Source organism: Canis lupus, chromosome 11 (assembly GCF_003254725.2).
Source record: "Canis lupus dingo isolate Sandy chromosome 11, ASM325472v2, whole genome shotgun sequence".
Lineage (NCBI taxonomy): Eukaryota > Metazoa > Chordata > Mammalia > Carnivora > Canidae > Canis > Canis lupus.
Window position 1 is genome coordinate 7090400 of NC_064253.1, and position 27935 is coordinate 7118334.

Consider the following 27935-nt stretch of genomic DNA (forward strand, 5'->3'; position numbering starts at 1 on the left):
CTAGTATAGAATTTAATTCTTGTCTGCTAAGGCATAAAACAATCCTATTATTAAAACGAGTCATTATTAAATTGTGATATAACATGATAGATATGCATGAAGAGACATCTTTGTTCTCTAAAATATGAACAGGTGATGAGATTGCTTTCTTCTCTGTGCATTCCCCCCCCCCCCCCCGGGAGCAAAACAAATTTATCAAAAGTAAATAAGAAAACACTTTGTTTTCCAAAAAATAAGCACAATTATTTCAAAATTAAAGTTATGTAATAAATGCCTACCCAAGCATGCTTGCACATTGATATACACACTCTGTTAAGTAGTGCTCAAGAACAGGAGGAAACGAGGCTTTATAGCTGTCTGCCATGTGCCTGCTAAATGCTCATAAAATAATCTATTATGAAAATTAGCCATATTATGGTAAGCTTATATACGTAGCAAGAGTTGTTATTGGTCTCCAACATCAGGCTTATTAAGCAATTTCAGTAGACATCTGCAATAGACAGGATAGATAAAATTCTAAAATAGATCACATAAATTTTAAAAGAATTTAAATATCATTTGGCCGAGCTGATTTTGGAAGCCGAAGACTGAAAGAGCCAGAAGCAGCAGAGAAAGGAGAGGACTTGAAACTACAAGGAAAAACATCTATTTCTCTTTCTGTGTTCCAGAAACATCCAGAGGGCCTGGGAGAGCACACCCAATGAAAACATCTCCTACCATGAGAGACCAGAATCAAGGTAATGGAAATAGACCACGAACTCTCCCACATTTACTCAACCTCTATTTGGGGTTCTTAAGGGGATGCTGGTTAATGAAAATCAGGACCAATCTTAGTGGTAGTTGGCCTGCTAGCAAGAACCCTAGGTTCTTTAGGGAATCCCCCGAAAACCTGTCCTTACTTTTCTTCCAAATATCTCTCTCTTGTCAACATCCACCATCTTTCTGGGTAATTCATGCCCATCACATATCTGATCACAGGATCATCTGTGTTACTTTTGATTTTCCTCAAAATGCAATCTAGAAAAGCCTATCCTCTAAGTTGATATTTACGGCATATATTTGACAGTAAGTTTAACTACAGGAGTCAGAGAAAGCCTAAATGTCCTGCCTAATGTTTCTATACCTTCTACATACTTTATTATCATACTTACAACTTTGTAATTAAATTGTCTATGTTTCAACATGTTCCTTATCCAGCAGTGGACTTGAAAATGACAAGATGCTCAGAAAGGTTCTGTGTTTCACTTACTTGTTTGTCTGTCTCTAAGGACCAAGTATGTCAGGGACTATAGAAAGGATAGATCCCTCAGTCTGGGATTATTTGATTTCTGAAAACAGAATAGAGGACTGTAGTGAATATCTGTTACCATCTTGGGCTGCTCAGCATCTTTTCCATATAGAGCTTTCCTGTTCCTTGTATGATGGAGCTGATAATGACATAGCTTCACCTTCAGTACTAAAATACTTGGCAATTATGCTAGGCTGTCCAGAGTACTCTAGACCTCTAGAATCTTTAATTTAATCAAAACTGACAAGATGATTCAAAACAAGCCAATCAGATTTTTTTTTTTTTTTGAGGAATTGACATGGATGTTGAAATTTAAGGTTGGTACTCAAGTGATCAGCATTGTTGAGGATCATTAAAGGTTATCACTGCTTCCACATTGCAGAGAAATATAGCAGGAGGGAATCACTGGGTGGCTCAGTGATTTAGCGCCTGCCTGAAGCCCAGGGCGTGATCCTGGAGTCCAGGGATCCAGTCCCACATCGGGCTCCCTGCATGGAGCCTGCTTCTCCCTCTGTCTGTGTCTCTGCCCCTCTTTCTCTCTATGTATCTCTCATGAATAAATAAAATATTTAAAAAAGAGAGAGAGAAATATAGCAGGGAATGAGGTTTAGCAGGAGAGAAGAGAGCCAAGGGGAAAAAGAAAATGAGATCCATTTCCTGATGATATCGCTAAATTCCTGGATCAAGCCCTAACTGAAGACAAACATTCTATAGACATTCTAGGCCTCTGAGATAATAGGTTATTTTTGTTTGTTTTGAGTAGAGTCTGTCACTAAAAAAAAATCTAAAAAAAAATTGATTATTGCATGGGATACCATGGGGTTTTACAAAAATCCAAGCATAGAAAACAGAATGCAGTTGGGTGACACAGGAGAGCAGGAATCAAGACTGATGACCTTCTCCATTTCCTTGTGAAGTTGATGGCCTCTTGCCTCTGCTTATTTGCTTCATTTTTCATGATTTGCGAAGCTGCTCTGTATGGATACCTGTGATCTCTCTGCTACTTTATCACAGTAGGTGATACCTTGCATGTAACTTAGAGTGAGCACCAGCATCCCTACTATTCCTCAAAGCACTATCTCACTTTCCTAGCTTTCTGAGTTTCCATTCAAGTAGTCACTGTTATTTTCTAGATATCACTCATGATCTTTTTATATCACTCTTCCCCTGTTGCAGTTCAAAATCGCTAGAAGCAAGAGTTCTGCTTAGATGCCCCAGCCCTGGCCTCCTCCCAGATTCTCTCTGTGCTTAGCCATTACTTGTGTGGGATCAGATGGTGTGCTGTCTTCTCTGGGTTCACCTCTCAAGGAAGGATTGTGACATGGGACCATTTGGGAAGGTAGTATGACAGGAAAGCAAGGACAAGTGTCTAAAGTATGGAGAGTGATAATGATGATAATGCTGGCCTTATCTGAGAACCAGATGGAGCTTAGGCACCTTCTCAGATTTTCAATGCCTCATCTTTCTTCCATTTTCATTAACATATATATAGATATTTTTTTTCGTGTCAACTATTGTCTAAAATGATGTGATAACTCTTTATTTGCTCTTTTTGGATGTGGATGAAACCCTGACCAGAGGGCCTGAAATTTGGCTTCCCAGGAAGCAAAAGGCATGCCTCATGGCATGAACTGAAATCCTGGGGAGTTACTGCTATTTGGAACCAAATTTGATCAAGGGAAAACAAGAGAGGGTCACCCAGAAAACGCATCCTTTCCTTGTCTCTGCCAGATTGCTCAAGATACAGCTTTTCCAAACAACCTGTGAGTAGAATTTGTTTTGTGCCTAGGGTGACCCGCCAAATATTGTCTGTGTGTTTTTCCAGCTTGTCGTGAAGTGGCCAGTGAGGTGACACATCACCTCTCCAACACTTCCCATCCTTCCTAGACCCTTCCCCTGACCCCACCCCTGCCTCACTTTTGTTGATTGAGATTACCTCTCCCTAAAGAAAGCATTACCACGTCAGTGTCCTCTCATCTCACAGTTGATTTTTAGAGAACGTAGAACATGACCTGAAGACTACCCACAAGTACTTTGCTATGCAATCCTTGTAACAACCTTATGAAATGGTTACTGGTACTATCTACATTTCAAATGAGGTGCAGCAGCAGGAAAACATTGCATTCACATATTGGGAAACTTCGAGAGGTTTATTCACAAAGGAGGCATTTGTACAGTTATGGGGGAAGGGATGGGGAACCACGTTTAGAGCAGGAATTGGGATCGGGAGAGAGCAGAGAAACCGTTAACCACCCCTAGACCTCAGGGTATGAGGAAAGCAAGCAGCTACCAGAATGTGGAGAGAACTGTGTCAAGAATAGCATTTTGGGTAAGTGCAGCCCACCTTGATGAGTGGGTACAGACAGGGATTTAGAGATCCTGACATTGCTGTCTTCATGCATCTCTCCTCTTCATGCACCAGCTTCTTTTTTGCAGTATCCGAAGTCTGAAAGCAGTGGCTCCCTGTGAATGTATTCTAGGCCTCAGCATCCCAGGAGGACAGGCAACAAGGGTGGAAAGTGAATCTGGAGCACAAAACAGCATTCATCTGACAATGATGCATTGGAAATTCAGGAAGAATTGTAGAATTTGAGTAAAGTCACATGGCTAATAGAAATTTCATTTTGTTTTTTGGTTTCAAAGACTGCCTTGTGCAAGTGCTTTTGGAAAGAGTTTCATTTATGGCTGGGAAGAAATTTCTATTTTTTGGTGGAGTGCACTCTTTTAATTCTAAAGGGTATATGTTAGCAAGCCAGGTCTCTGGCTAGCTCAGCAGGTCTTGAACTACAATCTCATTGCACATCCTAGAATGAGGCATCTTTAGCATTATGTTCTTGGTTCGCAAGGGTGGAAATTCATAAAGATTGGATGACTTCTCCACCCACAAAATGTTGTTGCTTTTTCTGAAACTTAAATTAAGCAATTCTTAGAGATTGTTATAATACAGTTAAAACATTTAAAAGTAAATTTAACTATTAAATTTATAATCGTTGTCCAGATAAAGTATACTTCAAAATTAAGAATACAAAGCATGGTGGTTTTATGAATAAATGTAGTTTTATATAATATATATTTAATGCTTATCCTTGTTGGAATTTGATTTCACTCCTTTTCTCTTGGCTAGAGTCCATGCAAATGTACTTGGCCAACTCTTTCTCCTTTCAAGAGAATTAATTCTTTGTCATGGCCCATACTGTGTCCTCTTCTCATCCTCTCAATGCAGATTTTGCCCACAGTTAAATGAATTCCACTGAAGATATTTTTTCCCTCATCTCCATCCTTTTCCACTTCAAGTAATGTTATTTCTACATTTTACTTAAATCTCGTGTTTCTCTAAAACAATCTCTTAAAGGATTTTGATGCCTGGAGCACACATTAGCACAACATTGCCCCATAGCCCTTCAGGATTAAGCTTTGAAATATATGTACTTTGTGTGCCGTTGCAATTAAATGACAAGCCAGTAGATCCCCTCACGGATGAGCCTCAGATGATTTTTACATTATGGAAGTTTTATTCTTTATTGTAATTGTAATGAGCTATATTTTCATTATTAAGAAGCTCTGTCAATGCATTGACACAGAAGATTGCATTTGTAGATCATCTATAGTTGCTTCATTTTCCAGATGAAGAAAACAATGCTCAATCAAGTAAGGTGACTCTTTAAAGGTTATATAGCTAGTGATTGCTGTGTGAGTTTTTTTTTTTTTTGAAAACCAAAGAAATTGTGTAACACATTGCAAGAGCTCAATATCCTAATGGCCTGGAAGCATAAATCACACTGTACTCATTGACTAAGTTCTTGGTGTGACTTAGAACATCCTAGAGGGTCCAAAGCCAACATCTTTAGGAATCACTTTGCCCAAACTAGATTTTGTTTCCCCACCCATTCTTCACTAAAGACCCATCGAAAGGGATTATTTTGGAGATGAAATTTAGATATGTGTCTTCTTGTACATTCACAATAGAGACTAGATTATTAACCATGTAGCAGGAATTTTAATGCTTGATCATTTGGTGTTTCTCCTGAATCCACGTGTCAAAGACAGTGATAACTGACCCTGCTTCCATATTCTTTAACAGTGTCAGTGAAGAGAGGCTTTGCATGAGAAAGGTCTACACTGCAGGACACAAAGACTCTCAGGGATTTTTTTTTATCTGTGGTTCTCCCAAATCCCATCCCTCTTAGTATACAGCAACAAGAGTTTAGGTGGTCTCAAGCATCTGACTCACTTGGACACTGATGATATTTGTCTTCTATCTTCTTAGCATGTGATGAGGATTGGTGTCTGGAAATACTCAGGACAAATGAAAATGTAACACAAATCTGAAAGCATAGAAAAATCTACTTCAACCTGAGCAGTGTTAGCACTTTGAATCTTGTCTCTTGAATATGTCGTAGATTTCTTCCCTTTGCCATTTCTGGTCCTCTCCAACTTAATATACCTACCCAAATGCTTTCAGGTCTCAAGGCTCAGAGTCAGTGCCAGTACATCAGGCTCAGTGCCAGACTGCATCATTCTTGTATTTTCCTTTGTACCTTCTTATTCTCTGGCTGTTTGGATAGTCTGAGTGGTTGGTATGTTTTCTTGAGCACCTTGATTTTGTTAGTCTAGCTTTCCACTTTCTCTTAGAGTAAGACACTTTGTATTAGGCATAGCACTTTTCAAAGTACTGCTTGAGCAGATCTGATTAATTATGATTAATTCATTTCCTGGACATGTATATTGAGTGTACACACATTTTCAATCTTTAAGCCATTTATAGTCTTTCAGGGGCAGATTTTTAAAAATCTCTTGTATTTCACTGTAAAAAGCTCAATTTACGTCAGTGATTTTCATGCATTTAATCAGTGACTTTTGTGAAAAACAGATCTTCAGCAGAGTAGGTGTGTTCTGTAGTGCCATGTAATTGGCTTTTTAAGTTAACAGCGTGTTTTGGTATAAGAAATAACAAAAGGATGCGTTTTGTGTGGATGTGTTTGTGTAATTTCCCAGGGAAATTAATACCCCTAATTATTTGGGACAAAATTGAGGGTTCTTTATAACATTAATTTGCATCTTTTGACCCTCTTCCAACAATTGACCCAACGTCCTCTACCTGTAGTCTGAAGATCAAGAGCTCAGGAATCCGTTTCTGGCTTTTTCTAAAGGATTTAAATGAGTATGTGGCTTCGAGAAAGAGAAATCTTTTTTTTTTTTTTTGTCTTTTATTATTCAGAAAGATTGAGCTATTAAATTCTCTAAATCTCAGTTTCTTCATCTGTATATGGGCTTAATATTACTATTCTCTGAAATATTGATATATTTAAATATGATATCTTTAAACTGCCTAGTTAATAGTATGTATATAGTAAACTAAAACATAGATGCCAAGCAAAGTATATGTCAACCATTTAAAGCATTGGCAAACCTTCCCTTGTAAAGGACCACACTTTCCCTGTAAAAGGCCCTGTTAGGCTTTGGTGGTCATATGATCTCTTTTACAAATACTCTTCTCTGCTTGTAGCATCAAAGCAGCTATAGACAATGTACAAACAGATATGTATGATTGTGTTCTGATAAGACTTTATTTAAAAAATAAAACAGGTGGTGGGATAGATTTGGCCTGAGAGTTTGAAGACCTCTGATTTAGATTACTACCTCTGTGTTTGCTGTTGTCTACTTACATACCCCATTCCTATCGAATTTTTTTAAGAAAAGCAGTAACTGGCTCATGGTATCTTTTTAAATCTATTACAATGTATCAAAAGTAAAACTGTATTTGCAACAATGAATTGGATATATATTAATAACCACTCAGATGAAATAATATAAAGATGTTACAAATATGAGCTGAAGTGACCTAAGTATTTTTTTCCTAATTCCACTCTACTCCTTCCACCTAGACATAAATACTATTCTCATTCAGTGTTTGTCATTTCCTTAGCCTTGTACTTTTGCCAAATTAATGTATATTTTTAATAAATAGAGTCTAGTATAAAATTGTGTGGGAGCACCTGGGTGGCTTGGTCAGTTAAGAATTTGACTCTTGGTTTTAGCTGAGAAGTCGTGATCTCAGAGATGTAAGATCAAGTCTGGTGTCGGCCTCTGCAGTTGGCACGGAGTCTGCTTGGGATTCTCTCTCCCTCTCCCTCTGCCCCTCCAGCACCTGCTCTCTCTCTCTTTAAAATAAATAAATCCTTTAGAAAAATTCTGCATGTGTCATATCATACCTCTTGTCCTTGCTTTTTCACTAAATAGCAAATATTTAATGTGGAAATATATAGATTGAGTTTATTTACACTGTGGTATGATATGTGAATATACCATAATATGTATAAATTTATCTATCCATAAAGATTTATTCTCCTTTTCTTTCTTTGATATTACAACTTTTGCTCTGCACATGCTTGTACAAAACTTGCATGTATCATGTGTGGGGATTTATCTAGAATAGGTATATAGGATTAAATTCCTAAATCATCTTCCACTTTTCATTATTTTGCTAGATAATCCTCCAAATTGACCCTAGCAATTTGCACTGTACTGGTATTTTTAAGTTTCCTAATTTATGTGTGTGGGCTTTTTTTCTTTTTTTTTACATTTTTTAAAATTTAAATTCAATTTGCCAACATAGAGTATAACACCCAATGCTCATCCCATAAAGTGCCTTCCTCAGTGCCCCTCACCCAGTTACCCCAGCGACCTCCCCTTCTGCAACCCTTTTTTCCCAGAGTTAGGAGTCTCTCATTGTTTGTCTCCCTATGTGTGTTTTTTAAAAATTTTTATTTATTTATGATAGTCACACAGAGAGAGAGAGAGAGAGAGAAAGAGAGAGGCAGAGACATAGGCAGAGGGAGAAGCAGGCTCCATGCAGGGAGCCCGATGTGGGATTGGATCCTGGGTCTCCAGGATCGCGCCCTGGGCCAAAGGCAGGCGCTAAACCGCTGCGCCACCCAGGGATCCCCCCATGTGTGTTTTTAAATGGATTTCACAATTTCTTGGGTACAAGATGGCATTTTAAAATGCTTTGAATATACGTTTCTTTGATAACTGGTGATATATATATATATTCCGATTCTGTGGATTGACCATATATACCTGTTGTCAGTTTTTCTGTTGGGTAAATTGTCTTTTTCTTACAGATTTTGAAGAAGTTTTTATATTTTGTAGGTCATAATTCCTTGGCATTTAACTCATCTTGCAAATAATCTTCTAATGACTGACTGAGACTTAACATTGTTGCAATGCTTTTCGATGCACAAAAGAATTAAAATTTAGAATAGCATCCAATTTATCAATATTTTTCTCTGGATCTATGATCTTTAAGTCACTTTTAGAAATGTTTTCCAATATTAATGCCATAAAGACATTCTAAAACTGTTGAAGTTTTTTTAACCATATAGTCAGACTTGTTATTTTTTTGAAATTAATTTTTGGTTTTTATTGTGTAAGATAAGGATGCAATTTTTTTTAATTGAATAAATTAAATAACCAATTTTCCTAGTATAATTTATTGTTAGTCTCTTTTGCCCACCACTTTAATTGTAAATTTATTTATATATTTACCTGTAGGTCTTTTCTGTTTCATTGCTCAACTTCCCTATCTCTATGCCAGTAACCATGTTTCTTAATCACTTTAGTTTCATGATCTCCTGATGTCTATAGGATCCATAGTTTGTGTCTCACCTGCTCTCTTGCCTATGAGCTTGTCCGTTTAAGTTTTCTTGACAAGTTCGTTGAAAAAAATTCCAGACTCTTTGCTTTCTTATATAAGTTTTTTTTTCTCATGTTTCTTGAAAAAAAAATCCCCATTGGGGATTTTTATTGGAACTCCATCTAACTCTAGGTTAATTCAAGACGTACTGACAGTTTTATGCTATTTAATCTTTTTATCCATGAGCATATACATCTTCCTAATGTTTAAACTTATTAAGGTAAAATTTTGTAATTTTTCTTTTAATACTAGTCAAATCACTTATGTTTAGTCTAGTGCCTTATACTTTTCTTGCAAGAGAAAATGATAAATTTAATCTAATAAGATTTTATATTTTATGTAAGATTTCATCACTCCATGTGGTTCTGTATAGGAATGTGACTGATGACTATATATTGCTTTTATATTCAGCAATCTTGCCAATATTTCTAAGAATGATTTCTCTGAAGAGTATGTCGGGATTTCTATTCAGATAATTCAGTGACAGTTTTGAGTCTGTCTCTCTAATCCACAGAGAGCTGGCATACTGGTGCTAGACTACATGTCTTTGGTCTTTAATTTGAGGGAGGAATAAGCCTTAGACTTCTTTAAATCATTATCATTATAGCAGCTGAATATAATTCCTAATGGATACACACAGATTAGTTTTGGGGCAGGAAGCTGACAGAGATAGAGCGTTGACTTATCAATTTTTAATTGCCAGATGATTTAGAGAAAGAAGTTTCTCTTTTTGCTTAGATTTTAAACTAATTGATTATAAATTCAGAGATGTAGTAGTCCGTTGTTGCTGCTAACTTAAACTTGCCTGTAAAAGAAGCCAACACAAAGGAGTGTAGAGCCTGGAGGAAAGTGAGAAATAGGTGTATGAGAACCTCATGTGTGCCATCTTGCCTGCAGTGTTCACTTATGCAAGCCAGTAAATTCCAAGTTTGTAGGAAATTACAACTGAACTGGTTAAGTCAGTTTGTTTGTTTATTTATTTATTTATTTATTTATTTATTTATGTTAAGTCAGTTTAAATTGTATATGGTCACTCATGCCAGAAGAAGCCTCAAAAATTCTGCATACTTTGCCCCTCTTGCCTCCCCAGGGGGTGCCTCCCTGTCAAGGTTCTTCCATCAGCCTAATCTAACCACCACAGTCAACTAAAAATAAATAAATAAATAAAATAATAATAATAATAATAATAATAAAAAGCTCTGCTTTGTGAGGCCAATTCCTAGCCACCACTGTCCTGGGACACAGGGAAAGTCAGAGTTAGAAATTATCACCATCAGGGTTGTTCACGGATGTGTCTTCCAAAGGAGCAAAAAGTCTTCCTTAAAATAGATCATTATAAAATGCACATTTGTATTTGTATTTGTATTTGTATGTTGTTCATGAATGTGGTAGTAATCCGTTTCTCTCTCCTAGTAAACCAAGAACTCCTTGAGGTGCTCCATTTTATCTTTGTATTCTAAAGATCAGTTCAGTGCTGGGCCTTTTGGAGATAGGTAATTATGGTTGAGTTGAAATTACTGATAATTGTTCAATATTGTTCTAAAAAGGTAAGTAATTTGCATATAAAAGATTTGTGTTTTTGTTATTTTATTCTTTGTAATGTGGAACAAATTCTATTTTGTAGGCAGAGAAAACAATACATTTCAGAGGTCATCTTTATATTGGCAAGAATTGGACTCTTTCCATTCAATATTTTGTGTAATCCTAGTTGAGAATGCACCAGTAATTCAGCTCCATTTCCAGAGTAACATTTTGTCACATCAAAAGTTGGATACATCATTCTCCTGCACTTTTATGTATGTTTCTTTTCTCAGTAAGTGGAAAACTTGAGATTTAAAACCTGGCTGAAGGGGATCCCTGGGTGGCGCAGCGGTTTGGCGCCTGCCTTTGGCCCAGGGCGTGATCCTGGAGACCCGGGATCGAGTCCCACATCGGGCTCCTGGTGCATGGAGCCTGCTTCTCCCTCTGCCTATGTCTCTGCCTCTCTCTCTCTCTCTCTGTGACTATATTTAAAACCTGGCTGAAAATTGGGATCATTTATTTGTGAACATGTAAACGTAAAAGCAAACACAGAACAAGACTAAAAGGAACCCAGGTTTACCCTAACATTTTACTTGGAAGGTTTTTTTGTTTTGTTTTGTTTTGTTTTGTTTTGTTTTGTTTTCCTCCTGCTACTGCAGCTTTTAGAGAAACAATCTGTTGTCTATCATCTTGTTTCTCTCCTTTGCTTTCATGTGCCAGAAAGCTTGTGGGATCAAGGAAGAGTGCAAAACAATGCTAAAGCATATATGCATTCCTGCAATTGCCTTTTAAAGGTGAGCCTTTATCCAAATCGAAAGAGGTTTGACTAGCAAGTCACTCATGTAATCAAAACACAAGATCAAGTGCATTTACCTTTGGGTCCTTTCCTGGGCACTTATTTTGCAGCTTATTTTGAACACATAAGGACTGCTTCAGTTAGTATTTTGGCTCTTAGCAATTCTTTCTACTGACATTACCTTACTGTTCTTTCCATCACAACATTCCACAGATCATGGAGAAAAAAGAAAACCAACAATGACAACAGTAAAAACACATGGGCCTGGTTGTAACTGGGCTGTCTTTTTTCTTTCTTTTTTTTTTTTTTTTTTTTAGGTGTAACACGAAAGTAGTTATCTTGAGCGGCAAAGCTTAGTTGATTGTTACACAGTTTTTGCTCCCTTGAGAGTATAATAAATGATGTCCTTTCTGTACATTTTTTTAGGGGTCTTTGATTTGAAATTGTTTGAGGCCATAAATCTTTAGAGAGAATCTAGACAGCAGGGATGAGTGAGGCATAAAGGGAAATTTATATTGGATACAAGTAGAATTTGTATTTGGATAAAATAGGAAACGTTTGGATAAAAAAACAATTGGACAACTCAGTGTGTTGTGTTTGCTAATTATAACACTACTCTTGGTCAAAAAAAAAAAAAAAAAAAAAGCAAAACAAATCCTCTGAGAAAAGCTTTCTGGAAATTAAGGTTAAGAATTAAGGTTAAAATAAAAATTAAAAAAAAAAAATTAAGGTTAAGAGTTAAGGTGAAGGGTTAACATTAAAGATTCTGGAATTTGGGGTTTTATTTTTTTAATCAAATGTCATTTTGTTTTCTTTAGAGGGCACACTGTTGAACCTCTCTCTTTAATGTATAGCTGAATAAATTAAGAGGTGACTAAAACATGGATAAAGAGATTTCACCCAGATTTTGGATATTTTTCATGTAGTTGTCAGAGAGATTAGGTATATGTGGGGAGGAAAAGGTAGGGGCTATTATTTGTTCTATGGATTTCCCTAATTTCCCACAAAAGTTTATCAAAATAGGGGAGTATTCACCATTATTATTCTGTTACTGGAAGATACTAGATTCCTTGAAAATTATATTGTCAATGTGTATCCCCAAGGAAATACTATTCCCCGTCAATTTTGTGGTAACTATTACTATCTACCTTCGCTGTGAAGCTGGAAGTTCAGGGAAGGATGAGGGTTAGTTTATTTTTGTGGCTGTGTCATAATCTGATACATATTGGGTACTCAGTATTACTCGAATGAATGAATAAATTAATACAGGATCATTGAATGGGGTTGGCCAATATTATTTTGGTAATTTGTAAAAATACTTAGGATTGAGCATGCCTGGATATATGTATGCAGTAAAATTTATTTATTTATTTTTCTAAAGATTTTATTATTTGAAAGAGAGAGCTCTCCAGTGCACAAGCAGTGGGGAGGGGCAGAGGAGAGGGAGAAGCAGGCTCCCTGATGAGTAAGGAGCCCAATGCAGACTCAATCCCAGGACCTGGGGTTCATGACCTGAGCCAAAGGTGGATGCTTAACTAACCGAACCATTCAGGTGCCCTACTTTCCTATTTTTTATTAGGTTAATATTTAAATATCCTAATATTTAGGATAAGAGTCTTTACAAAGTCCTTCCAGGTGGCTGCTTTTTTAGAAGAGGAGTCTGAGATTCAGAAAGGTTATTCACCTTCCTTAATTTCTGGCTAGATCAGACTTTGAACTGTACCACAGAGACTTTTTTTCTAGAAACCCTGTGCTAATTTTGGCAAGCTCTGGATAGGAAAATTAGGAGGAGTAAGTGATATGTAAAAAGGAATTCTTATTTTGCATTCCACTCTTAAATTTTACTTTAGAACATTCTAGAACCCGGGGCATCAGAGCACTTTCGTTAGGGTGCAGTCCTATTTTCAGGGCCAGATTTTATATACATCATTTCATTTGTTTGTTATTACTATTTGAGAAAAAAAAACCCCTTCAGGGCAAGCAGCTTCTTGCACGTTATTAAAAATACAATTAACCTTGATAGAAGTTTCTTTCTCATTTAACAGACTGTCTTTTTCCATTTGCCATTCTTAGCAATGAAAAAAGGAATTTTTGAGAAAACATTCCCATTTTTTTTCCCAAGGCATAAAAGGAAGGGCAGAAAAAAGGGAAAGAAATGCAAGATGAAACATTAAGTTCCAGCCCAGGGATCATTTTTATGTTGGTTGCATAAAATTTTAGAGGTAGATGTTTATGGTAGAAAAGTTGACATATTTTTACTCCACAGAATCACAGAAAGTAGTACTATGATTCTCTTCATTCATTTTCCCCCAAAACTAATTATTAGGATCAAACCCCAAAGGAAGATTATTCAGGAAAGGAAAAAAGAAAGAATCCATTGATTTCGCCATCATTATGGATGAACAGTGTATCATAATGAAAATAGAAGGGCCATTTGTGCACCTCAGATAAAGAACCTACTCAAGTTGAGAAGGTCTTAAGGCAAAACCAAAAGCACTTAATAAAATAGGAGCTGCTTATTCAAAACATCATTGCTTTCTACATCTCTTACTCTGTAAAGGTGTGAGCTTGGGATGGATGATAATGCCTTTGCTAAATAAATGTAAGATAGAACAAACAGTGACTATTCCATTTTGTTCAGAGCAAATCCCCTATAAAGAAAATGATGGCTGTTAAAAGTGCCTCCTGCAACTTTTGGAGGTGGGGATGACTACTAATGCATCAATTAGATGCTTTTTCTTCCATTCCCTTTGTACTAAATAGGATCAAATAATTAACTCTCATCAAACCATATCTGAAATATCTCTGGATAATAAATGGCACTTAGAGCTGCCAACCTTACTTCTGAAAGTGTTTTATTTTTTTTTTTATTCCTGCTAACTTTTTCAAGGCAGATGTTTCTGGTGAAATAGTTAATGCATGCATAATGCAAGAGAAGCAAAGTCTATTTCAGAAACATTTTTTCTTCATGCGGCTTTGTAAAACTGGTCATAGTAAGTGTCCTTAATCTTGGAAATTTTGTTAGAAAACCTGGAAGTTACTTACCTATATCTAAGACCGGACTTTGAAATCTGAACTTGCATTTGGGATTGAACAAAATCCTGAATATAGAAATTGAAAATTGTACAACATTTCTGAGGGTATTACTTCTGAATGTAGGCTGGTATCTTCTTGCAACACTTCTTAGTACTGCCATGTGAAACACAAATATTTTTAGATATTAAAATTAATGAATTCATTAGAGTATCATGTAATCACTGTCTCCTAACAGCAATTACTGAGAGGCTACTATAATCACTACAGTTATTCAGAGTAAGTTGAGATCATTTATATTTGGAACCCAGGGGCCTGGATAAAAGGATAGAATTAGAAAATAATGATTGTACATTCTGTAAAACTCTTTCAAAAACAGTTTTCCTAGATTTTTTCTTCTATATGTATATCACTAGCTCATTTACTTTTCTTTGCATGATTATTTATCATGAAATCTTCATTGTAGAGTTTTATGTGTCAATTTCAAACTGGATATAACCTTCAATAAGATGCAAATATTGGTTATCTTTCTTTCTCTGTTATCTTTTGTTGTACAAAAAAGCATCCTTTCATTCACAGAACTTAGTTTAAGGCATTCTGTTGGCTTTCCTTTGCCAGTGCACTAAGTGGTCATGAGGGAGAAAATTCACCATAACCATAACTGTTATTGACAAGTGATAGTTCTTGAGTTGGTGGGGACAGTAACAAACTCATTTTGTCTGTTTTGGAGATCTTCTTTGAACTCCTGTGAGTTTCAGTTACTACTTCCTTCCTTCCCTCATTTGCCTTCATTTCCTTTTCTCTTAAAATGAAATTCTGTACAAATTTTCTGCAGTTTAAGTACCGGTAGCTGCAACATAAAATTTCATTAAGGATGTCAAATGCTTCTCCATTTTAAATTCATTTTGAATTCAGAGATACTGCCAACTGCAATCTCTAGCTTGCTGCAAAGCACTCGCATGTATGACTGTCTGATCCATTTGGAGGGGGGGGAGGTTTTAATCAGTTTTAGTGTTTGTAGTAAGTCGATAGTATTTTTGTCCACAAATAATTCACCAAAGTGGATATTCACCAGCTGGATATCACTGTTGACAGTTTTATTATGACAACTAATTACTGAGGATGTTCTGTATATTTGGCTCATTATGGGTCAAACATTGGAGACCAGGAAAAAACAAAGTATGCAGAATGCATGTCTTACGCAGACTATTATAAGAATATGTGGCTATATCCTGATTCAAGATTGTGATAATTTGGGCTCAACTGTTCTAACCGAACAAGATTTAGAAATGATGATTTACTTGGTTCAGTGTACAGATTATCACAAAAACAATTCAAAAGGTGTGAGCTAAGTGGAATATTATACCAATATGTATACAGTTCATTCTGAAAAAAAAAAAAAAAAAGAACTTCCATAAGCTTTATTTTCACCAGGTTACTTGACATTAGAAAATCATGGGTGGACCTCAGTTGCCTTCCTTATTGATCCCAAACATTCCATTATGTACTAAAGAGCAACCTGAACAATGACCAGTTCCTTGTGTTTATTTCTTTTCATGCACTGGAGGGAGCTTTGCTTTGAGAGAATTCACTGGTTATCAATGACATTAGGCTATTTCTTCTCCATGCAAATTCTTCTGGATGCCAGTTTGCTTTCTTTCCTCTGACCTAGATCTTGTTTTATTATGAGATGTTTGGTTAAAATTTATTTGCTCCAGACCTGTCCAGGTTAACACTCCCACACCTATTTCCCTCTGTTGCAGAATCCCTATAATGCATAGGGATGGAAATCTGTGTTTATGATTTAGTTTGGTTTTCATTCAGATTTAAACTCCAAGATCATCTCTTCTGCTTTTGTTATATTTTCCCAGGACACATATAATGTAGAAATGTGGAAATGGTGGGTTATCATAATACTATCTGATAGACTAACTGAACGATGATTTCACCATCACCCTTTTGTTTTTAAGAATTCCCATACATATGACATTTTGTTGGACCACTTCTGGCCACAGCCATAGAAGTTGTTTTGAATGTGATGGCTGTTTGGGATTGACTTCTCTCCTTAATAATTCATTTTGTAATCATGGCCTCTTACATATGTACTTCCCTTTCTCCTGGGTGGCAAGGGTCAGAGGGCTCACATTCTCACAGAGTGAGCGTGCTGTCTTTGTAAGATTCTCATCACTGACTGGAATAATAAGTGAGGCTCCCATGCAAGGTAGGTGATATCTAATTAATAGGAAATGAAGGCTAAAGCTGCCATTTTAGTTTAGTTCCATATATGTGTTCCTGTGGCTAAAGCCAGTTATAAGGAAGAGAGAACAATTGTATTTTTATCCAGATGGTTACTTTTAGTGTCTGATTATTACCTAAAACTCTTTGTCCATGTTTCAGCAGAGAATAGTTGCTCCCAGTAGACCAAGAGCTCCTTTCACGCAACTGAAATTCAATTGACATCCCAGCTAGAGCCCCAGCGGGAGCTGCCCAAGAGCATCTGAGTGCAGGTTTGGACACTTGTGAGTTACAGCCTTGTCAATTTCAGCCTTTCCATTTGTTGCTTTTAGTTCTCAAGTGGCAGGTCTTGCCTGTGCCCTACTGACCGCACTGTCTTGTGGACACAAGGCAAATGGTTCCAGGTTTTCTGTTAGCCAAGCAAAGGCATTTTTTAAAGCTCATTTCTTTCCTGCCTCTATTAAGTATCACAGAACTATATTGATAGAATATATAAACTCACTGTCTACAGGTCCTGTGGTATGTTAAAAAATATTCTGGCACCTGTTGATGTTTCTTTTCCAATATCCCCTTCCATGCTGGACACTCAATGTCCATTATTGCTCAAGTGCTTGGACACTCCTCCATTGATACATTTTTTTTTAAGATTCATTTATTTTAGAGAGAGAGAAAGCAGTAGCAGGAGGAGCAGGAGGACAGGGAAAGAGAATCTCAAGCAGACTCCCGGCTGAGTGCAGAGCCTGATGCAGGGCTTGATCTTATGATCCTGAGATCATGACCTGAGCCAAAACCAAAAGTTGGATGCTTAATGGACTGTACCACCTAGGTGCCCCTATTGAATCATTTTTGATGAGCTGCAGAACAATTTTTGCCATAATTGAAAATGTATCATGACAAAGTTTTAAAAAACTGTAATCTTCTCTTAATTACCAAGCTGGAAATACAGATGAAATGTAAGACTCCCTGGAGTGCCTGGGTGGTAAGTCGGTTGAGTGGCCAATGCTTGGATTTAGCTAGGGTCATGATCTCTGGGTAGTGGGATTGAGCCCCACATGGGACTCCACATAGCACGGAGTCTACATGTCCCTTTCCCTCTGCTCCTCCTTCCACTCATGTTCTCTCTCTCTAAAATAAACAGATAAATAATAAAATCTTTAAAAAAATGTAAACCTCCTAAGCCAAATAGCGTTCTAAGTTCTGAATGTAATGATACTCAAGGTTACTGTAAGGATTCAGGTTCTGAGTTAGAACCATCTACTCAGGGAAATTGTACTTCAAAAATACCAGGTTATCTCAGAGGCTTTAAAATTAAATATGAGGAAAATAATCAAGGTCAAAGGAGTGCATTATTCTGTCCCACGGGAAATTTTGATCTTCCTGAATACCCCTCAGGATGCCACATTCACATTTAACAAGAAACTTGATCTAGTCTGCTCTTAACAGACTTACCCAGTATTGGCGATAGTGCCACAGCACAGAATTGCAAGGTAGGCAAAGAGCTAAGGCCTTGGGATGGGATGCTCCACTAGATGGTTGATTTCTTCTGAAGCTTCTCTCCTTCAATTGTTGATGGTTGTTTTTTCCTTCCTGTGTCTTCAACATTGTATTTGCCCCGGGGACATATGTCCTAATCTCTTGTGCTTACAAAGACGGTAGCCCTATTGGATAAAGACCCACTCTGATGAACTCATTTCAATTTGATTATCTCTTTAAAAACCCTCTCTCCAAATATGGTCACTTTGTGATGTACTAAGGGTTAGGACCTCAACATGTAAATTTTGGAGAAACACAGTACAGCCCCTAACAGAGCCCTGCAGGGACAGGAATATGTCTTTTCAGAATTTACCTATACTTTTTCACACATTGTAGGAAATCTTGCTTTATTAATTTGTTAAAAACAAACAAAGGACAAAAAAATAGTGTTGTTTTTTAAATTGCTACATTTCAGATTTAGATTCTGGAGAGCAGAAGATAGAGGGTTCATGTATTATTCTTTCAGTGTATCTTGTCATCTGTACCAAATGCTTGTGCTTAGTGTTCAGAAAATATTTTTAAATTAATTTATCATTATCTAAGGAGTTTAGAAGCCCAGAAATGATAATACTCATATTATGCCAAACAGAAAAACCTCCTCCAAGATGTAAATATTCAAAGTGTATAACCGAGAACAAATTGTTTTGTTGGTATTGAATATAAATTTTTATTTGGTTCAGGTTTGTTTAACTTGGGAAAAATGGTGATTTTTTTAAAGATGAAATTATTTATATTCTGGAATTAGTATTTTAGGTAATGTTTGGAGTCCCAGTCTAAGCTTTGACTTTTTCTTTTTTTTTCTTTTTTCATTTACATTACTTGTGACCTAGTTAAAACTGTCAGAGTATACATTTGCATAGCTGATACAGGCAGAAACCATATTTGAGCTTTTTATTTTTTTCTGGATTGCTGTTTTTTTAAGCTTATAATTAAGTGTGTCATGTCTTTATTTTTTTGCTTTGTATGTGATTTTAGTTTCACTTCAAGGGATGTAAAATGTCAAATGAAATTTTAGAAATCTTGAGTCAATTGCAAAACTAATTAATTGCCCATGGCCCACTGACCCAAATTAAAATAATAAGGAATCAGTAAAGACAAGATGTTTTATGAGGACTATAATTTCTCTAAAAGCTGGATAAGTCTAGCTATGTGACCAAATGAAAAGGAAAACACACCCACACACCCACACATCCCAAAGTAGCCTAGGTAATTAACAAGATTATGGGAAAGTGGAAGAATTGAGCCTTCTCAATGAAAAAAAATAACTTCTATTAATTAATTAAGACCCATATGTGTGATATTACAGCTTTATTTATTGCTCTCTTGAAGGAAGAAAATTTAAAAAGAAGCTCCTGTGTTGAATGTATTCTCCCTGCTATTACATTTATTTGATCAGCTCAAATCTCTATATTTGGTCTTTTAAGATTTGTCATCCATCACTTTTAAGACAATTTACCTATCTTCAAAAGTCACAACAAAAGGGGAAAATTTAACTAATTGGTTGATTACTTCCTCCAATTTTTAAAGCGTCTTAGCACTCAAGAAAAATGATATGCTAAAAAATTATTATACACTTTGATATATAAAAAAAGAGATGTTATTTTTTGTTCTAAATTGCCTACTGACTATTTCTCATGACCAGTCGGTCCATCACTACTGTGAACTCATGAGGTGGCATTTCAGATTTTTGCTAAGTGCTCCTTACCTTGCTGTATTCTTACTTAAAGTTGCCTTATGTATTCTGTACTCTCTGCTCTGATGTATGTGCACTTATGTCTTCCCCCTCAGTAGAATTGGTTGGAGTGTGGGAATTGGCTAATAGGAAATCTCTTGTGGTGGTTTTCATTGGAAGACATTGTTCAATAATTTCTGAGACACTCACCTTACTTCATTAAAGAACCGTAATTCACAATTTTTACATTAATAGCACAACTAGTTAAACTAGAAAACTGTCTTTCCTTATCCCTCTGTGTTTTTGAAAAGTTTCAGTAAGAAGAATATAGTCTAGATAGAATGTTCCAAACATTCCAGTGGTCCTTCCATGTGTATATGCCCATGATTTGGGGAGTGAGACATGGAAAAGGTAAGTCAAAAAAGAATAAATCAATTATTACAGAGGTTTGAATATACAGGAGATGGAGTAGTTTCTACCACATTTATTAATCCTTTCCTTTTTCTTTTTAAAAATTTCTTATTGAGTATAATTAATACACAGTATTGTATTAGTTTCAGGCATATAATGGATCAACAGTTCGCTACATCATGCAGTCTTCATTATGATAACTACCCTCTTAATCTCCTGTATTTCAACTATCCACCCATGCCCTCTCTGGCAACCACCAGTTCTCTAAATTTCAGAATCTTGGCTTTGTTGGCTTTGTTTCTTAAAGATTTGTGTATCAGTGAAGTCATATGGTATTTGTCTCTCTCTGACTGACTTATTTCTCAGCATTATACATTCGGCTCCATTCATGTTTTGCAAATAGAGAAGTAATATTCCATTGTGAATATGCACATCTTCTGGGTTGCTTCCTTATCTTGGCCATTGTAAATAACACTGCAATAAATATGGGGTACACATATCATTTCAAATTAGTATTTTCATTCCAGGAATAGAATTCCTGGATCATATTGGTATTTCTATTTTTAACTTTTTGAGGAACTTTCATACTGTTTTCCACAACGGCTGCACAAATTTGTATTCCAACCGACAGTGCATGAGAGTTTTGTTTTTATCTATGTCTTCACCAACACTTATTATTTTTTGTTTTGATTTTAGCCAAAAAGATGATGCTTTATGTTTTGGTTTTCATTTCTGATGTTGAGCATCTTTTTATGTGCCTTTTGGCCATCTGTATGTCTGCTTTGTAAAAATGTTTGTTCAGGTCCTCTGCCCATTTCTAACTGGATTATTTATTTTTGGTATTGAGTTCTAGACGTTTTTTACATATATTGGACATTAACCCTTCCTAGGCTATATCATTTGTTAAATATCTCAATCCATTCAGTTGGATGCCTTTTCATTTGTTAATGGTTTCCTTCTCTGTGCAAAAGCTTTTTATTTTGGTGTAGTCTAAATAATGTAATTTTGCTTTTTTTCCCCCCTTGCCTTGGAAGACAGATATAGAAACATGTTTCTTTGGCCAACATCAAAGTATTTATTGCCTGTGTTTTCTTTTAGGAGTCTTTTCTTTCTTTACTTTTAAAATTTATTCATCCATCCATTCATTAAAATCATATTTATACTGCATTTATCCTGTGTCAGGCTAGAACCTTCAGCAATGTCTTTGGGTCTTGACTAAGTTGCCCAAGATCACGGTTTTGTTTTGTTGTTGTTCTTGTTGTTGTGTTTTAGCAGAATTCTGGCTCAACTCACTTTATAGTTAGGGATAACATAGAATTGAGGAAGAACCATTGAAGGTACCAGCCTATGTAACTTTCTCCTCACTCTAAAGATCTTAGACTGTGGTGAAACCTCAGCACTGGAAAAGAGTGATGGGTGCATTTCTAGAAGACCACTGGATAATTTGTTTAAAATCAGGATCATGGCAAAGACCAGGAAGGTGAAGCAACATGGCCTGTGTTTTGTTTTATTTTGTTCAGATTTTAACTCAAAGATCGGCAATGAAGTCATCTTCTAATTTAAACTTTGGTAAACCAGAAAGAGAAAATAGCTCTGATGAATTTACCCAGAGGGAGCAAACTATTTTAAAAAAAATGTGTTAAGCAAAGGCTGAGTTGGGCAGGTAATGGTCTGAGAGATCAAATGCATCATTAGCTTAGTTGCCATGGTATGGTCTTTCACCATAAGGGTAATTTTCATGAAATAGATCTTGGTTTCTGAAGAATTTCAAATTGCCCTAGAGTGGCTTGATAATAATAGATAACACTGACTGACAGGTGTGTGTGTTTGCCACCATGATAAGCATCTCTTTGACCCAACAAATTGCTTTGAATTAGCCCCATTTTTCAGATGAAGAAAATGAGCCTGTTAGAGCTTAAATAGTGCATTGGGTCACACTATGCAGTTAAATTGCATCCTAGCCAGTCTGACTACAGAGCCCAAAGTATTAGTATCTACTTTAAGGAGAAAAATATACAACAAATCCTTGAACAAGTGAGCCACACTCCGATACAGGGATAAAGCAGGCACCCTTTCCAAGTATGATTGACATGTGTAATCATCACCACGTGTCACTTACATTGGTTTGGGATATAGAACATTAGTGAAGAATATCCCCCTAGGAGTTTTTAAACATGTTTTGACAGGAAAAAAAAAAAAGAGAGAGAGAAGAGGGCATTATATACTCAGAGGACATGTGAGTTGGTGAGCAAAACAATTATTTGTGATTCAGATGTCTTAGGTTTGCATTCTAGGTTTTCTGCACACCAAAACCCATGTGGCCACTACTATAATGCAGTCTGGCTATATTATTTGCAAGGCCTGTTTCTTTTTTTCTTTTTTTTTTAATTTATTTTTTATTGGTGTTCAATTTACTAACATACAGAATAACCCCCAGTGCCCGTCACCCATTCACTCCCACCCCCCGCCCTCCTCCCCTTCTACCACCCCTAGTTCGTTTCCCAGAGTTAGCAGTCTTTACGTTCTGTCTCCCTTTCTGATATTTCCCACACATTTCTTCTCCCTTCCCTTATATTCCCTTTCACTATTATTTATATTCCCCAAATGAATGAGAACATATAATGTTTGTCCTTCTCCGACTGACTTACTTCACTCAGCATAATACCCTCCAGTTCCATCCACGTTGAAGCAAATGGTGGGTATTTGTCATTTCTAATAGCTGAGTAATATTCCATTGTATACATAAACCACATCTTCTTTATCCATTCATCTTTCGTTGGACACCGAGGCTCCTTCCACAGTTTGGCTATCGTGGCCATTGCTGCTAGAAACATCGGGGTGCAGGTGTCCCGGCGTTTCACTGCATCTGTATCTTTGGGGTAAATCCCCAACAGTGCAATTGCTGGGTCGTAGGGCAGGTCTATTTTTAACTCTTTGAGGAACCTCCACACAGTTTTCCAGAGTGGCTGCACCAGTTCACATTCCCACCAACAGTGTAAGAGGGTTCCCTTTTCTCCGCATCCCCTCCAACATTTGTTGTTTCATGCCTTGTTAATTTGCCCCATTCTCACCGGTGTGAGGTGGTATCTCATTGTGGTTTTGATTTGTATTTCCCTGATGGCAAGTGATGCAGAGCATTTTCTCATATGCATGTTGGCCATGTCTATGTCTTCCTCTGTGAGATTTCTCTTCATGTCTTTTGCCCATTTCATGATTGGATTGTTTGTTTCTTTGGTGTTGAGTTTAATAAGTTCTTTATAGATCTTGGAAACTAGCCCTTTATCTGATATGTCATTTGCAAATATCTTCTCCCATTCTGTAGGTTGTCTTTGAGTTTTGTTGACTGTATCCTTTGCTGTGCAAAAGCTTCTTATCTTGATGAAGTCCCAATAGTTCATTTTTGCTTTTGTTTCTTTTGCCTTCGTGGATGTATCTTGCAAGAAGTTACTGTGGCCGAGTTCAAAAAGGGTGTTGCCTGTGTTCTTCTCTAGGATTTTGATGGAATCTTGTCTCACATTTAGATCTTTCATCCATTTTGAGTTTATCTTTGTGTATGGTGAAAGAGAGTGGTCTAGTTTCATTCTTCTGCATGTGGATGTCCAATTTTCCCAGCACCATTTATTGAAGAGACTGTCTTTCTTCCAATGGATAGTCTTTCCTCCTTGATCGAATATTAGTTGACCATAAAGTTCAGGGTCCACTTCTGGGTTCTCTATTCTGTTCCACTGATCTATGTGTCTGTTTTTGTGCCAGTACCACACTGTCTTGATGACCACAGCTTTGTAGTACAACCTGACATCTGGCATTGTGATGCCCCCAGCTATGGTTTTCTTTTTTAAAATTCCCCTGGCTATTCGGGGTCTTTTCTGATTCCACACAAATCTTAAAATAATTTGTTCTAACTCTCTGAAGAAAGTCCATGGTATTTTGATAGGGATTGCATTAAACGTGTATATTTCCCTGGGTAACATTGACATTTTCACAATATTAATTCTGCCAATCCATGAGCATGGAATATTTTTCCATCTCTTTGTGTCTTCCTCAATTTCTTTCAGAAGTGTTCTATAGTTTTGAGGGTATAGATCCTTTACATCCTTGGTTAGGTTTATTCCTAGGTATCTTATGCTTTTGGGTGCAATTGTAAATGGGATTGACTCCTTAATTTCTCTTTCTTCAGTCTCATTGTTAGTGTATAGAAATGGTAAGGCCTGTTTCAAAATAAAAATGTGAGATCCATTGTTCCAAAGGCAAGAAAAAGGTATCAAGAAAGATATTAAAATATGAATTTGTTTTCTTTCTTCTGCTATCTTTCTCATCTTTTCATGGTGGTTTTTATTTTGATATTTAATGTTATCCTAAGTAAAGAAATATTTAAAATTCTAAATGACTTGCTTGAATTTTACCATTCTTCTTTATGTTGTGTAATGCCAGTTTTAAATGCAAATATATGAGCATTTAACTTATGTGTAGGATCCCTGAATTACACAATTCTGTTTCGTAGATTGTGCATGCATATGTATTTTGTCTTACCAGAAAGATGAAAACTTGAGAAAGTAACTCAAATGTTTTTATTTCACTTTTTGATACACACACATTTTACTGATGTTTTCTACCTCCAGCTTGATCTGAAGGGTAAGGAAAGACGGAAAGGAAAAGAAACTATGGGTCTTCCTTTTTCTCTCTAGGTCATTTTCAGCATAAGGGATTATGTAATACAGAATAGTAATATAAGTTATGATGTGGTTCTATGATCATTCATATTTCTTGGAGTGTACTGCCTTTTCTCTGGTTTGAGGTAAGTTCTGGTTTATGATTTCTTGGCCTCTGTTAGTAGCCTTACTTACTGAGTTGTAGACAAGACAAACTTACCTTGCACTGGTCTTGAGTTTGGCTTGTCATGCCTATGCATCATGGCTATGCCAGGATCCTGTGCTTATGCAGTATCATGAGCTCCATGTGTGAAGAGGCAGCAAGGAATGGCTGGCATGCATGTTGCACATGCTCTGTCTCTTATTGAGCGCACTCCATTGTCCCTACAAAACACAAGTCCGGAGATATATTTAAGAATTTCAGTACAGCAGCCGAACGTTTACACAAGTGCATTTCCCTGTCTGACAGCACCGTCTGTCTGCACACCCTTGAAACTGGCCTGAACTCAGAGACTAAACTGAAATCCACCTCCACATTCTGATCAAGTACATAGTTTCCCCTGGGATGATCCCAGACATGGAATGAGTGTGGCAGCTCTGCAAAAACAGACCCATTCATGAGTTAGAAGGGAGCCTATTGGCAGCTGATTCTGGTTTGAGGACTGCTGAATAGTCTTACCAAACTTTGCTTAGACTGCTCACCAGGTGAGGCCTCTTTCACCCAAATCTCCCTCCTCTGTCTTTGACTTAGTCACATATGATGATCTGATGGCTCTCCCCATCTTCCTGGCTATTTTCTTTCCCATAGTTGGACAGAGTGATACCATGTGGCTTGAGAAAACTGGTTGTCAGAGGAGGATGTAGTACATGCTCATCTACCAACTGGCAGGTGAAGAAGATGATAACCTGCTTGTTCAATTGGGCATGGGTAGATGGTGTAGCTCAGTGAATAAGGACTTTTCAGTCATGACCTGGGAAAATGTCACAGGGAGAGGAATGCTGTGATAGGTATGATGACACCTTTGAAAAATCACATTTACAGCAATCTCTTCCCCATAAAACAATAAACACCCCCCTCAGGAGCTTCCTCCACCTTCTTACTTGGTTCTGAGGCTGATAATTAGGGTTAAATCCTCACAGAACTTGGTTGGGGAGCTGCTGAGCTTTACAGGAAAGGAAAGAGACTTCATATACCTAAAAAAAAATCCGAAGGGTAGTTTGCACATACCTGTTACAGCCAGGAGAATACTCCTGGGATTATATTTTGAACATGCTTGGTCAAGGGGCAGGAATGTAATTCTGGATGAACAAGAGCTTTTAATTTGGGGCCACTCTTCTAGGACTCAGCTTGTAATGTCCCCCTAGGAATCCCAGGGGAGGGGAACAAACTGAATAATAGTTGAGGTCTTAGAAGCCTGGAGTAAACAATGGCTCACTGTCCACGAAGTGGCAATACTTGAGTTGCCCTGGAAAAGGATGGAATAAAGAAGCAGAAAAAAGTGTGTTGTCTGGAATGGGTATACTGTGTAAGGCCAGAGGATACATCAGAGCACAATGTTCCTTCTATTACGGGGGCCAAAGAATGCAGGATTTGCTGAGGCTGCTGGTAATGTGTTGTGTAAAGGGTACTGCCATCACTAAGAAGTTTGATGGGCATGGACGACTGCTCTGTTTGCCAAGGGTGATGGTAAAAGAGGTGGTCGCGAATTAGGCCTATTATTGTTCGTATATCGATATGGCCGTGAAGTAAAAATGGCCAGATAATTGTGGTTAATTTCTTGAAGCCATAAGTCCACAGTTAATATAATGGCTGTAAGATTATGAGGGGCAGTCGAGGGAAGTTAACCAGTCAGGAGCTGTGAAATGGTTAATAGATAATAGTTATCTCAAAGAGCACAGCGTCTGAGGTTCTGCTTAGCAAATATAATTTTAAAAAGAGGTATAAAGGTAGGAGCAAAAGATAGAGTGATTACCTCAAGAGTAACTCATAGTCCATTGCTTAAGTTAATAGATCAGACACAGTTATTATCCTGAGAACTCTAAGAAGGAAGAACTTTGCCAACATTACAGCAAGTAATGTTGCTGGGGCAACATCTAATGATGTCCCCCAATTTTTTCTAAGAGGTCTACAGCCATAGACTCATGTGAATCCACTTGAGGGGACAAGGGGCCTCAACCCAGACATTTCTAGGGCTGTTGAACACAGATTCTAAGTAGGCATTGATACCTCCAGACCCACCCATCATCGCAGCTCTCCTGTTAGAGCAGAGGTTTAGAGTGGCCAGATAAGCCATGGAGATCTGACTCCCTGTGAGCACCCTGGGTGTACAGATGCTTTCAGTGGCCATGTCTGTAATCCCTAAGTGCATAATTAAAATTGATGTATTTGACAGTTAGATCAACAGTTCTGTCTCTAGTCTCTGCAAGAGCAGCTGTTATGAAGATGGCCAAATGGAAACCTCCCAAACTTGTCTCCCTTGGATGATGTAATAAATAGAAAACAGTATGGAATCCAAGAGGGGATAGCAGAGATTAATGCCATAACTGAAGACTTAAACACTATAGGGCAGTGGTCCGTATCACATCTCTGTTTAATTAGGTAATCTGATAGCTCTAAAATCTGATGTACTCTGTAGAATAATTGTAGATGACCACAGAGTTACTCAGGTAGTAGATCTTGAAACAACTGCTGAATTGAATCTTTTCTTCTTCTTCTTCTTCTTCTTCTTCTTCTTCTTCTTCTTCTTCTTCTTCTTAATTAGTTGATACACAATAATATATTTGTTTCAGGTGTATAACATCATGATTCAACAGTTACATGCATTAGGAAATGCTCACCATGATTAGGGTAGACACCATCTGTCATCCTATAAAGTTAGGACAGTATTCTTTACTGTGTTACGTATGCTGTACTTTTCATCCCTGTGGCTTATTTATTTTGTAATTGGAGTTTTGTAACTCTTAATCCTCTTCACTTAATTTCTCTCATCTGCCACATCTTTCTTCTCTGGAAACTATCAGTTTATTCTCTGTATTTATGAGTCTGTTTGTGTTTGTTTGTTTTGTTCTTTAGGTTCCAGAAATAAGTGACATCATAGGGT

General features: G+C 37.0%; 2 long non-coding RNA genes across 4 annotated transcripts in view; one reads left to right on the plus strand and one right to left on the minus strand.

The window, feature by feature from the left end:
• The window catches only part of LOC112659718 (uncharacterized), a 247427-nt gene that overhangs the window by 130519 nt on the left and 88973 nt on the right, over positions 1–27935 (plus strand). For both annotated transcript variants that reach the window (XR_007413889.1, XR_007413890.1), the window contains exons 3-4: positions 669–737; positions 16732–16853. This is a non-coding gene — a long non-coding RNA (uncharacterized LOC112659718). The remainder of the gene's footprint in view (positions 1–668; positions 738–16731; positions 16854–27935) is intronic.
• Positions 3452–27874, minus strand: LOC112659717 (uncharacterized). 2 transcript variants are annotated; one of them, XR_003136461.3, is made up of 4 exons: positions 27673–27874; positions 25055–25218; positions 18019–18227; positions 3452–3813 (listed from the first exon to the last, which is right to left on the minus strand). It is a non-coding gene; the product is annotated as an uncharacterized LOC112659717 (long non-coding RNA). The 2 variants fall into 2 exon arrangements; XR_003136462.3 differs by lacking the exon at positions 3452–3813 and adding an exon at positions 14353–14490.